The sequence below is a fragment of the Salmo salar genome, chromosome 27, assembly GCF_965601325.2.
Source record: "Salmo salar chromosome 27, fSalSal1, whole genome shotgun sequence".
NCBI classification, from domain to species: domain Eukaryota; kingdom Metazoa; phylum Chordata; class Actinopteri; order Salmoniformes; family Salmonidae; genus Salmo; species Salmo salar.
The window spans coordinates 21,065,640-21,078,500 of record NC_138317.1 but is presented as its reverse complement, the minus strand read 5'-3'; positions in this window follow the sequence as shown (position 1 = coordinate 21,078,500).

Sequence of the window (12,861 nt, the reverse complement as noted above, 5' to 3'; positions counted from 1 at the left end):
GGCATTGATGTTGAGGAAATCGTTTCCCTCCAATAACCGGCAGTCAAGTCACCACCACAAATTAAATAATTAGAATTAGAAAACATTGGTAAAATATTATATTGTCATTTAAAGAATTATAGATTTACATCTCTTGAACGCAATCAACTTGCCAGATTTAAAAATAACCTTACTGGGAAATCACACTTTGCAATAATCTGAGCACTGCGCCCAGAAAAATATGCGTTGCGATACAGACTAGCCGCCATGTTGGGGAGATCTAAAATCGAAAATACTATGTAAATAATCCATTACCTTTGATTCTCTTCATCAGATGTCACTTCCAGGTATCACAGGTCCATAACGAATGTAGTTTTGTTCAAAAAAGCTCATCATTTATGTCCAACAATCTCCGTCTTGTTAGCACATGATCTAAGCCCGCGGACTTCACTTCATGAACGAGGGGAAAAAATATATTTACGTTCGTTCAAACATGTCAAACGTTGTATAGCATAAATCATTAGGGCCTTTTTTAACCAGAACATGAATAATATTCAAGGTGGACGAATGCATTCTCTTTTATAACGTATTGGAACGAGGGTACCCAACATGAACTCGCGCGCCAGAGTCTAATCGGCCATCACCGTTCCATGGCTCTTGTTCGGTCAGATCTCACAGTAAAAGACTCAAAACACTTTGTAAAGGCTGGTGACATCTAGTGGAAGCAATAGGAAGTGCCAAAACATTAATCAACCCCTGTGTGTTTCAATGGCATAGGCTTAAAGGTAATTCAACACATCAGGTATCCACTTCCTGTCAGAAAATGTCTCAGGGTTTTGCCTGCCAAATGAGTTCTGTTATACTCACAGACACCATTCAAACAGTTTTAGAAACTTTAGGGTGTTTTCTATCCATATATAATAAGTATATGCATATTCTAGTTACTGGGTAGGATTAGTAACCAGATTAAATCGGGTACGTTTTTTTATCCAGCCGTGAAAATACTGCCCCCTAGCCCCAACAGGTTAAGTTTATTTTTATTATAAATTAGAAGACATTTCTAAAAACCTTTTTCTTTGTGGCATTATGGTGTATTGTGTGTAGGTTTTAGAATAACGCTGTAATGTAACAAAATAAAACTGGCTCTCATGAGGACCACCACAGGAACGGAAGAGCCATAGTTACTTCTGCTGCAGAGGATACATTCATTAGAGTTACCAGCATCAGAAATTGCAGCCTAAATAAATGCTTGACAGAGTTCAAGTAACAGACACATCTCAACATCAAATGTACAGAGACTGCATGAATCAGGCCTTCATGGTTGAATTGCTGCAAAGAAACCACTACTAAAAGACACCAATAAGATGAAGCGACTTGCTTGGGCTAAGAAACATGAGCAATGGACATTAGACAGGTGCGCTTAATTAGACAGGTGTGCTTAACGGGACTATCATTTATTTTTCAACAGTAAAATTACCCAAAACACTGGCCTCCTGAGTTGCGCAGTGGTCTAAGGCACTGCATCGCAGGGCTAGCTGTGCCACTAGAGATTTTAGGTTAGAGTCCAGGCTCTGTCGCAGCCGGCCGCAGATGAAGGAGGGAGGCCCATGGGGCGGCGCACAATTGGCCCAGCGTCGTCCGGGTTAGGGAGGGTTTGGCCGGCAGGGATATCCTTGTCTCATCGTGCACTATTGACTCCTGTGGCGGGCCGGGCACAGTGCACGCTGACACGGTCGCCAGGTGTACGGTGTTTCCTCCGACACATTGGTGCGGCTGGCTTCCGGGTTGGATGGGCATTGTGTCAAGAAGCAGTGCGGCTTGGTTGGGTTGTGTTTCGGAGGACGCACGGCTCTCAACCTTCGCCTCTCCCGAGTCCGTACGGGAGTTGCAGCGATGAGACAAGACTGTAATGACTACCAATTCGATACCACAAAAATGAGGAGAAAAAAGGGGTGAAAAAATATATATCTTAAATAAAAAAATAAAAAAATAATTTAATTTAAAAAATGACCCAAAACATATGTCCATGCTGTGGCTATTTGACCAAGAAGGAGAGTAATGGAGTGCTGCCTCCACATTCACCTGACCTCAACCCAATTGAGATAGTTTGGGATGAGTTGGACCGCAGCCAACAAGTGCTCATTACATGTGGGAACTCCTTTAAGACTGTTGGTAAAGCATTCCTCATGAAGCTGGTTGAGAAAATGCCAAGCGTGTGCAAAGCTGTCATCAAGGCAAAGGGTGGTTACTTTGAGGAATCTAAAATCTAAAATCTGTTTAACACTTTTTTGGTTACTACATGATTCCATATGTGCTACTTCATAGTTTTGATGTCTTCACTATTATTCTACAATGTAGAAAGTAGTAAAAATAAAGAAAAACCCTTGAATGAGTAGGTGTGTACAAACTTTAAACTGGTATAGAACATGCATATATACTTATCTTTTCTTTCTTTTAATTTGTGTGCATTGTTTTGTATTGGTCAGTATTACTGCACTGTTGGAGTTAGAAACATAATCATTTCACTGCACCTGCGATAACATCTGCAAAATATGTGTACACTAACATTTTATTAGATTAATTGGGGACAAACACAGTACAATGTTGGTCAGAGGGGATGATCAAAAGAAGACTCAAGGTAATACCTGTAATTACATTATTACTACATTATTTTACAAACACTCACAGATAAAACCTTCATCCCCAACACAATCCAGGCCATAATTGGCTGGCCTGCCTGTCTTGGGGTCGTCCGTCAGGGGACTGTTCGATGGTTTCAATGAGCCTGACATATGAATCAGAACCAGTCATTATGTATTTAAGTCATGTCTTTACGGTAATTTGTATGCCTTATTTTCTGAATGCCATAAATTAGTCATGATTGTTGGTCATTAAGTGGGCTATTAAACCATTCAAACAGCAGTGAGGAGCAACGGGGGTCAAACTCTCTCTCGTTTTCTAGTACTTTCTCTCTGTCACCCCCCCCCCCCCCCCCCCCCCCCTCCCAATTTGAGCCAGTTTCAAATGATAACCCTTTGAGAATAACTGTTCCAGATGTGAGATGTGCATCACTTCACAGTTGCAACTTTATTCATTTGGAAAAATATTCTCTTCTATTTTATTCTGTTATATTGCATAATGATTTTTACTTTAACATAGGTATGTCTTGACTGTGGTAAGGGCTCAGGAAATAAATAAGTGTCTTGTCTGCTAAATTAACAAATCAAGGCTATGCCATTTCATAGCAATAGGGTTCTACAAGCAAGCACCACTGAAGATTGTGTTCCACGATATAATAACTAGTTCATATTACGGTTTAAATAAATTCATCTTAAATGGATTTTTTTTCCATTGGCTGAATATGTATGGGCAATTCAGCAATTAGGATTTGTTATCTGTAATGGATATGCTAAATTAGGCATTGTTGCACACTGTTGGCATCGATAAATGAGCACATATTATTTTCAAGTGCGGGCCTTGTGTTGTTTTTTTTTCATTTGAGTATTTGAGTAAAAATAAATATTTCAATAGCCCATCCCTACTGTCTGCTTCAACACTTCCACACACTGCAACAGGGTACTAGGAGATCTTTTCTTGACAGAAAACATCCCCTAGTCCCCTATTCACTCGGCACTAGGTCTGATCCCCTGTCAATGCATGCATCTTCTTTTCAGTTTGCTTATGACTAATGTCTCTGCAGTAGTCTTCTCCAGTCTACTCAGCTGTGCCCTTTACATTTCCTAAATAGTCTGTTTCGTGTTCGTGACTTTTATGCTTTGGTTTTAGAAGAATCTTATTTCTCTGGAGTCTCTGGTAAAGCAAAGTTCTCACAACACAAACAGGAAGACTACACACACTGCTAAAGACCTAAAGGTCTGTGGTGCTGAGAAAGAGCTTCTACCGACATCGAAGACCTAAGGGTTGAAAGAACAATGTTAAAATAACCACACTCGGGAACATTGCCCTGTGACGAGTTCTCCCTTTTTTTGCTGACAAACATTATCTTTGATATCCAGTGCCTGCTCAAAGGCATTGGATATGCTTTTACTTACACTCCCTTACACTCTTAGAAAAAAGGTGCTATCTAGAACCTAAAACAGTTCTTTGGCTGTCCCCATCGGAGAACCCTTTTTGTTTCCTGGTAGGACCCTTTCGGTTCCAGGTAAAACCCTTTTGGGTTCCATGTAAAACCCTTTCCACAGACAGTTCTACAATAAATCAAAAAGTATTCTACCTGGAACCTGTCGTGGAAAATGACATAATTAGTCATGCTATCCAGTGTTTTACTGCTTAAAGAATAGTCTCTTGTTATATGCTAGTGTAACCTGATACAAACTTGTCTTTGTGTGACTTAGTCACAAGATATAGCTATAGCTAAGATCCGTTTAGGTGCGACATCACATGGGTTTACTATCTGCAGGAAGTCAGCTGTGTGGAACCTTGTAGGAAGGATAGTGTGAACTGTGACATAACGCAATTATATGGTTGAGCCCTCAACCTCAGGCTATCTTAATCTGCACAGACAAACCAATCGCCTTTTACACTATGTTCCACCTCTGTTTCCACACATCTGCTGAACTGCCACGTAGACAAAAGAGGTTGTACTTTCTCTATAAAAGCAGAGACCCAACTATGTTTGTTAGGCTTTCAACTCTGAACCATTCTTGGTGATGCTTCCTTTTTGAAAATCTTATAAAATTGTTGTTTAAAAGAATCTGCAGTCTTTCTTCCAAACCAAAAGGGTTCTCCTATGTGGGGACAGCCAAAGAACCTATTTGGAAGATTTATTTTTCAAAGAGAGTATGATTTATTTGGACAGTGAAGCTAAAACGTTTAATTTATCTGTATCGCCAGCATTTTGGATTTAAGACGTGTCATGACGTGACAGTGCAGAATTTCACTTTTTATTTGAGGGTATTTTCACGCATATCTGTTTTATTGTTTAGAAGTCAAAGGACTTTATGTATTTAGTACCCCCATTTGAAGGTGTCAAGAGACAGTTAGTGGCACAAAACATATATGATATTTATGCATCTGAAACTTTCTCACTCACCATTATTAACTATTTATTGATGATTATCTATAATCATGGTAGAATCCACATTAATTTAGAAGTATTCAGAAACATATTCTTATTTACATTAAAAGTGACTCCAAAATGACACAATACATTATTTACCATTCATTTCTATTATGCACAACATAATCCAAAACACAACCAAAGCAAACTGCAAATGCATCCAACAAGTTTGTAGAGTCACAAGCCTGATTCAATCATTGCGTGCTAGATTACTAGCACGCAATGATTGAATCAGGCTTGTGACTCTACAAACTTGTTGGATGCATGGGACCAAATACTAAATGTTTGACTACCATAAAGTTCAGTTGTCCAAATACTTTAAATGGGGGGACTAGATACATAAAGGGCTTTTGTTTCTAAACGGTAAAACAGATACGAATGAAAATACCCTCAAATAAAAAGTGACATTCCTTACTTTCGCCTTATACAAAACATTTGATCTCAAATCCAAAATGCTGGAGTACGTTCTATATGTTCTATTTCTTCTCATACTTTGGTTTATACAGTTTATATACAGTTGAGCTGGGAGGAGATAGGAGAGTAGACCTTGGAGCCGTAGTGAGAAACACTTCATCAGTCATCACCCAACATTGTCAGCAGTGCAATGATATGAGCTGTATTCTGTTAATCTATTCCATGATAGTATCTATCAGCTCCTCTAGTTTTTTCTATTGATGTTGTTGTTGTGTTTGTCTCAAGGTATTATGCAGGTCTGTGCAGTGACCTCCCACTCTAATAGAGACTTATTGCTGTCTCACAGCACTTATTGTTCAGGGGAAAAGCACACGCTGTGAGTGTGTGTGTGTGTGTGTGTGTGTGTGTGTGTGTGTGTGTGCGCTTGCGTGTGGGTGCGTCTCTGTGTGCATGTGTGTGCGTGTGAACTCCACATTAGTCTCCACGGTTGGTAGCCTTGAATTTGAAAATTAAATAATTAAGGCTGTAGCAGCAAACATCCCAGAGCTAGTGTATAACAGTGTCCAATCGGTGAGCAGTATGACTCACAATGTCCAATCAGTGAGCAGTCCCCTGGATCTGTGCATGAAAGTGTTATTGGTACTGGTGAACCCCCCCCCCCCACTTCAGAAAGTATTCACACCCATTTACTTTTTACACATTTTGTTGTGTTACAGCCTGAATTTGAAATGGAAGTGTGTGTCATTGGCCTACACACAGTAGGCCATAATGTCAAAGTGGAATTATGTTTTTGAAAATTTCACAGATTTTACAGATGAAGATCGTCATCTTTTTGCAATCCCAAATGTCTCAGTGACACAATGAATGGTCGTTTAGTTTGATAAATTCCTTCTTTATATCCCCAAAATGTCAATTTATTTGGCACGTTTGATTCAGAAATACACCGGTTCCAACTCGCCCAACATGACTACAAAGTATCTAATAAGTTACCTGTAAACTTGGTCCAAACATTTCAAACAACGTTCCTAATCCAACCTCACGTATCCTAAAACATAAATAATCGATAAGATTTAAGACGGGATAAACAGTTTCCAATACCGAAGAAAAATAACACGGAGCGTGCTCCTGTTCATGCGCAACAAAAGACTAGAGACCTGAGTGACACATGAAAAGAAGAGGACTACTTCTTCATTTCTCAAAATAAAAACATTGAACAATTTCTAAAGACTGTTGACATCTAGTGGAAGCCACAGGAACTGCCATCTGGACCCTAATAAATCAGGTTTCCCATAGAAATGTATTGGAAAACATTGGGGAAAAAATGGAAAACATGGAAAACAAATTTTTCCCTGCATGGATTGTGCTCGGGGTTTCGCCTGCCAAATCAGTTCTGTTATACTCACAGACATTATTCTAACAGTTTTAGAAACTTCAGAGTGTTTTCTGTCCAAATCACTAATTATATGCATATTCTAGCTTCTGGACCTGAATAACAGGCAGTTTCCTTTGGGCATGCTTTTCATCCGGATGTGAAAATACTGTCCCTAACAATTAAGGAGACTTTTGGACCTAGACTATGCAATTCTGGTACCGGTTGCCGTGCAGTAGCAGAGAGAATAGTCTATGACTTGGGTGACTGGAGTCTTTGACAATTTTTTGGGCCTTCCTCTGACACCGCTTAGTATATACACTACCGTTCAAAAGTTTGGGGTCACTTAGAAAAGTCATTGTTTTTGAAAGAAAAGCACATTTTCGTGCCATTAAATTAACATCAAATTGATCAGAAATACAGTGTAGACATTGTTCATGTTGTAAATGACCACATAGGTGTACAGAGGCCCATTATCAGCAACCATCACTCCTGTGTTCCAGTGGCACATTGTGTTAGCTAATCCAAGATTATAATTTTAAAAGGCTAATTGATCATTAGAAAACCCTTTTGCAATTATGCTAGCACAGCTGAAAACCATTGTTCTGATTAAAGAAGCAATACATCTGGCCTTTTTTAGACTAGTTGAGTATCTGGAGCATCAGCATTTGTGGGTTCAACTACAGGCTCAAAATGGCCAGAAACAAATAACTTTCTTCTGAAACTCATCAGCCAATTCTTGTTCTGAGAAATGGCTATTCCATGCAAGAAATTGCCAAGAAACTGAAGATCTCGTACAATGCTGTGTACTACTCCCTTCACAGAACAGCGCAAACTGGCCATAACCAGAATAGAAAGAGGAGTGGGAGGCCCCAGTGCACAACTGAGCAAGAGGGCAAGTACATTAGAGTGTCTAGTTTGAGAAACAGATGCCTCACAAGTCCTCAACTGGTAGCTTCATAAAATAGTACCCGCAAAACACCAGTCTCAACGTCAACAGTGAAGAGGCTACTCCGGGATGCTGGCCTTCTAGGCAGAGTTCCTCTGTCCAGTGTCTGTGTTCCTTTCCCATTAATATTTTATTTTTATTGGCCAGTCTGAGATATGGCTTTTTCTTTGCAACTCTGACTAGAAGGCCAGTATCCCGGAGTAGCCGCTTCACTGTTGACGTTGAGACTGTTGTTTTGCGGGTACTATTTTATGAAGCTGCCAGTTGAGTACTTGTGAGGTGTCTGTTTGTGTCTCTTTGAATGTTTAATTTCACTGAAACACTTTGATACAAATCAGAATTCACTGCAATACCTTTTGCAAATACATACATCTCTCATTCCCAAACCACTACTAAAGAGTATTGTCTTGATGTAGTGCCAGAGAGGCCAGTACTGGTAAACTGCCTCTTTAAAGCTCCACTCCATAATTGAGCTGTCTGTCATGAATTGAAATGAACACAAACAGCTGTAAATATTATTACTATCTTCTGCCCCCTCAGGAACCTGATCAATTTGACTCTCTCTAATAGCCAGTGAGATACTGGGTTTTAATGGCATTTATGTATTTTGTGAAGTGCATCTGTCCCACCTGCAGCAAAGCACCTCACAACATGATGCTGCCCCCCCATGCTTCACTTTGGGATGTGTTCTTCGGCTTGCAAGCCTCCCCCTTTTTCCTCAAAACATAACGATGGTCAGTATGGCCAAACAGTTCAATTTTTGTTTCATTAGACCACAGGACATTTCTCCAAAATGTACGATCTTTGTCCCCATGTGCAGTTGCAAACCGTAGTCTGGATTTTTTATGGCAGTTTTGGAGCAGTGGCTTCTTCCTTGCTGAGCGGCCTTTCAGGTTATGTAGATATAGGACTTGGCTGATTTCTTTTGATTTTCCCATGACGTCAAGCAAAGAGGCACTGAGTTTGAAGGTAGGCCTTGAAATACATCCACAGGTACACCTCCAATTGACTCAAATGATGTAAATTAGCCAATCAGAAGCTTCTAAAGCCATGACATCATTTTCTGGAATTTTCCAAGCTGTTTAAAGGCACAGTCAACTTAGTGTATGTAAACTTCTGACCCAGTGGAATTGTGATACAGTGAATTATAAGTGAAATAATCTGTCTGTAAACAATTGTTGGAAAAATTATGACTTGCCAAAACGATAGTTTATTAACAAGAAATTTGTGTAGTGGTTGAAAAACGAGTTTTAATGACTCCAACCTAAGTGTATTTAAACTTCCGACTTCAACTGTAGATGGAGTCATGAGGAAGGAAAATTATGTGGATATATTGAAGCAACATCTCAACACATCAGTCAGGAAGTTAAAGCTTGGTCGCAAATGGGTCTTCCAAATGGACAATGACCCCAAGCATACTTTCAAAGTTGTGGCAAAATGGCTTAAGGACAACAAAGTCAAGGTATTAGAGTCGCCATCACAAAGCCCTGACCTCAATCCTATAGAAAATGTCTGGGCAGAACTGAAAAAGCGTGTGCGAGCAAGGAGGCCTACAAACCTGACTCAGTTACACCAGTTCTGTCAGGAGGAATGGGCCAAAATTCACCCAACTTATTGTGGGAAGCTTGTGGAAGGCTACCCAAAACATTTGACACAAGTAAAAAAATGTAAAGGCAATGCTACTAAATACTAATTGAGTGCATGTAAACTTCTGACCCACTGGGAATGTGATGAAAGAAATAAAAGCTGAAATAAATCATTCTCTCTACTATTATTCTGACGTTTCACATTCTTAAATAAAATGGTGATCCTAACTGACCTAAGACAGGGAATTTTTACTAGGATTAAATGTTTGGAATTGTGAAAAACTGAGTTCAAATGTACGTGGCTAAGGTGTATGTAAACTTCTGACTTAAACTGTAGCTATAGCATATCTGAGAGGTTTTGATGTGATCCATAGGTAATCCAGGTGGTGTTACCTTATAGAGCTGTAATCATGTTAGTTTCCTTTTTATCACCTGTGGCCACCTGCCAACTGCTCCAGCCTGGCCAGGCTATCTGGTACTTACTGTCAGACACAGTTAGAGAAAACATTGTTTTGTAGAGTTATACTTTGGCTATTTCGAGAAAGTGTGTGAACCGCAGCTGGAGTCAGAACTGAAGTCCTTGTGAGTCCACCGACCCAAGCCCAGACCCAAACCCAGACCAGAGAGAAGAAACCTGAGTTGGACAAATGCGAAGGAAAAGCCCAATTAAGGTAAAAATAGCCATCTGGCTGCCTGTTACTGTTGTTCATAGAAAGAAAAAACCCTGTTCCTTTTATGCTAATTCAAACAAGCATAAGTCAAGACCAGTCTGATCCTGATGAAGACCCAAATTCTTAAGACAGACACAGTAATACTGTATCAAGTGTAACTTGCAATTTTTTTTTACCGGTTTCAATTAAATTAAAATAACTTTATTATTCTATGAGAGAAAAGGGTGATGGATTGAAATAACGGTCAGAGAGCTTTGTGCATGCAAGTATCGTGTCTTTGGCTATGCCGGATTAAGTGATATGACATGCTAACCTATAAAATCCTTTCGCTGTAATTAATATTACCTGATTAAGCTAATCATGTAAATGTAATTAACTAGAAAGTCGGGGCACCACGGAAGAACGTTTATAGAGCCGTTATCTTCCGAATAAACTCTTAAAATACTTAGTCATGTTTTACATCGATAGCAGTCAATATTAACCCTTATCTTATTTTCAGTCTCATAATGAAAGTTGTAAATTCTTGGCTATCTTCACGAACCCTGGCTAACAAGTTGAATCAGCAATACAAAATTGGGTTTAATTATTTATTTACTAAATACCTAAACTAATCACACAGAATTACATATACACAGAATACAAAGGATGTCATACAGAAAACGTCCTGGTGGACAGAACCTGTATCATGGCTGGTTACACAAAGGAAAGGGGGTTGGGCTTGAATGAAAGAGCGGGAAGACTTAGGAACGAAGAAACAGCAGCTATGCTATCGTAAATACATTATCTTATGCATTCTAAATTACCGCCCATTTGGAAAAGGAAAATGCAATAAATATTTACTCTGAGCTGCGCTTCGGTAGATTGGTCGTAGATGCTGGCCGGGTTGGCCAACAGATCTTCCTGTCCTCGGAAGAATGTCTCTGGTGGTAAATTGGATACGTGGTGGTATCTTCGTCCGTCTGTTAGACTGGATCTGTCGTCCGTCCTTTCCTAGCCCCCGTCTACAGCAGCCGCTGCTAACTCAACGGCTAGGAAGTATCACTTCTGTAGTGAATAAGCTCAAAGTTCATACCATTCGCCACCAAAGCTCACGCCGAGGTTGGCTTAGTTCTGTACTTGACGTGTGTCCTTTTAACGTAGAGGCTGCAGACCTCACGTACTGGAACATGTGGTTATCTTTTCGTCAAAGGCTTATATAGTGGAGAGGGGGAAGGATGTGTTTCATCGTTTATAACCCCTGTCTCTTCACAGGGGTGGGCCACTGATCAAGCAGGGCACTTTCCTTATGAAAACCCAATTCTCTCATTTGGAAGCTAAAATTACATTTAATCTCCTAACAAACTATTTCAATATCAAACATTTCAATTGCATAACAATTCCATGTTACTCTGATAACTAGAGGGTGTATACTTTCTCAGATACAGTTTATGTCGTCCTGTCATCAGTCATAATGTCTCAGATGACAACCGAACTGACATCCATACTCATTACGTTCCCAAGCATATTTCCAACTGGTTTTATTACCAAAATATGGTTCCTTTCCCCATTTGTTTGATGTTCCCAGACTCTCTATATTTAACACAGGCTATTCAAGTCCTTCAGTAGGGTCAGAAAGAGAGGGGAAGGGAGAAAGGTATTTATGGGGGGGTCATAAACCTTACCCACAGGCCAACGTCATGACACAAGGTAGAGAGGTATTTTAAGCAGAGGTGAGGTGGGAGAGCCAGGGTTAGGGTATAGGCAGAGCTAGGGTTAAAGCTAGGGGAGACCCACAGGAGCAACCAGGGTCAAACGCCCCACCCAAGAGCATGTCGACAGTTCTCCCACCAAGTCAAATCGGGGACCCGAACCAGCGACCTATTGGCCAACTGGCCCAAGCTCCTAACCGCCAGGCCACCAACCATCCAAGACCACCCCACAGTTCCCCGAGAGCTGCCCCTAAACCATCTGAGACACCCCAAACCCCTCCTCACCCCACCAAGCCACTGTCCCCCAATGCACCAACAAAATGAACAAAAGAGAAAAACAACAGAAAAAAGACATCAAGGACAACCAAAATCAAAACAGCAAGGCCACTGTATGCGTTTGAGTGCGTATACTGTTTGGCAATATTGTCGTGTGTCTGTATCTGTACGCACATACAAGTACCTGCGCGGCATCAGCCTCAGGCAAACAGGGAAGGGATGTAACACCTTCCCCCCCTGTCATTTTTTTAAATAATTTTTTTAAACTTTATTTTCTACTTTTATCTTTGACTGTCATTCTTCCCCCCACCCAGCAACTCCACTCCCACTTGTCTCCAGTTCCACATCCTAACCCTCAGTTTCTCTCAGCCCATCCCACCTCTCTCTGCTGGCCACCCTAACCTAGAATTTCTATCTAATCGAATAGAATCCACAGATTGTGAGTTGAAAATAAATACATTTACTAAAAGTATTAGTAATTGACTGACTAACCAGGTCTCTCAATCTCCCAACAAAGCTATTTCTAGGGTCAATTTTAGATTCATGTTATGCTTTTTCAGCCTTTCCTTAACCCGAGACCAGAAGCAGGCTACCTGAGGGCAATACTAGAATAGTCTATTGATTCTATATCCTCACAACACAATCTGTGCATCATCACAACAAAATATGTGATTGTTTCCCCTAAATATTCAACATTTTGTTGGTGGCAAGAATTCTGTGCAATAATTTTAGCTGAAAAGCACAAAGTCTTGAATCTTGTGTTGATTTTATATATCAACTCATGGAATCGGTACATGAAAAATCTCTTCAGTCATTTTGCAATCTGGATGGCACAGCTGTCAACATCCT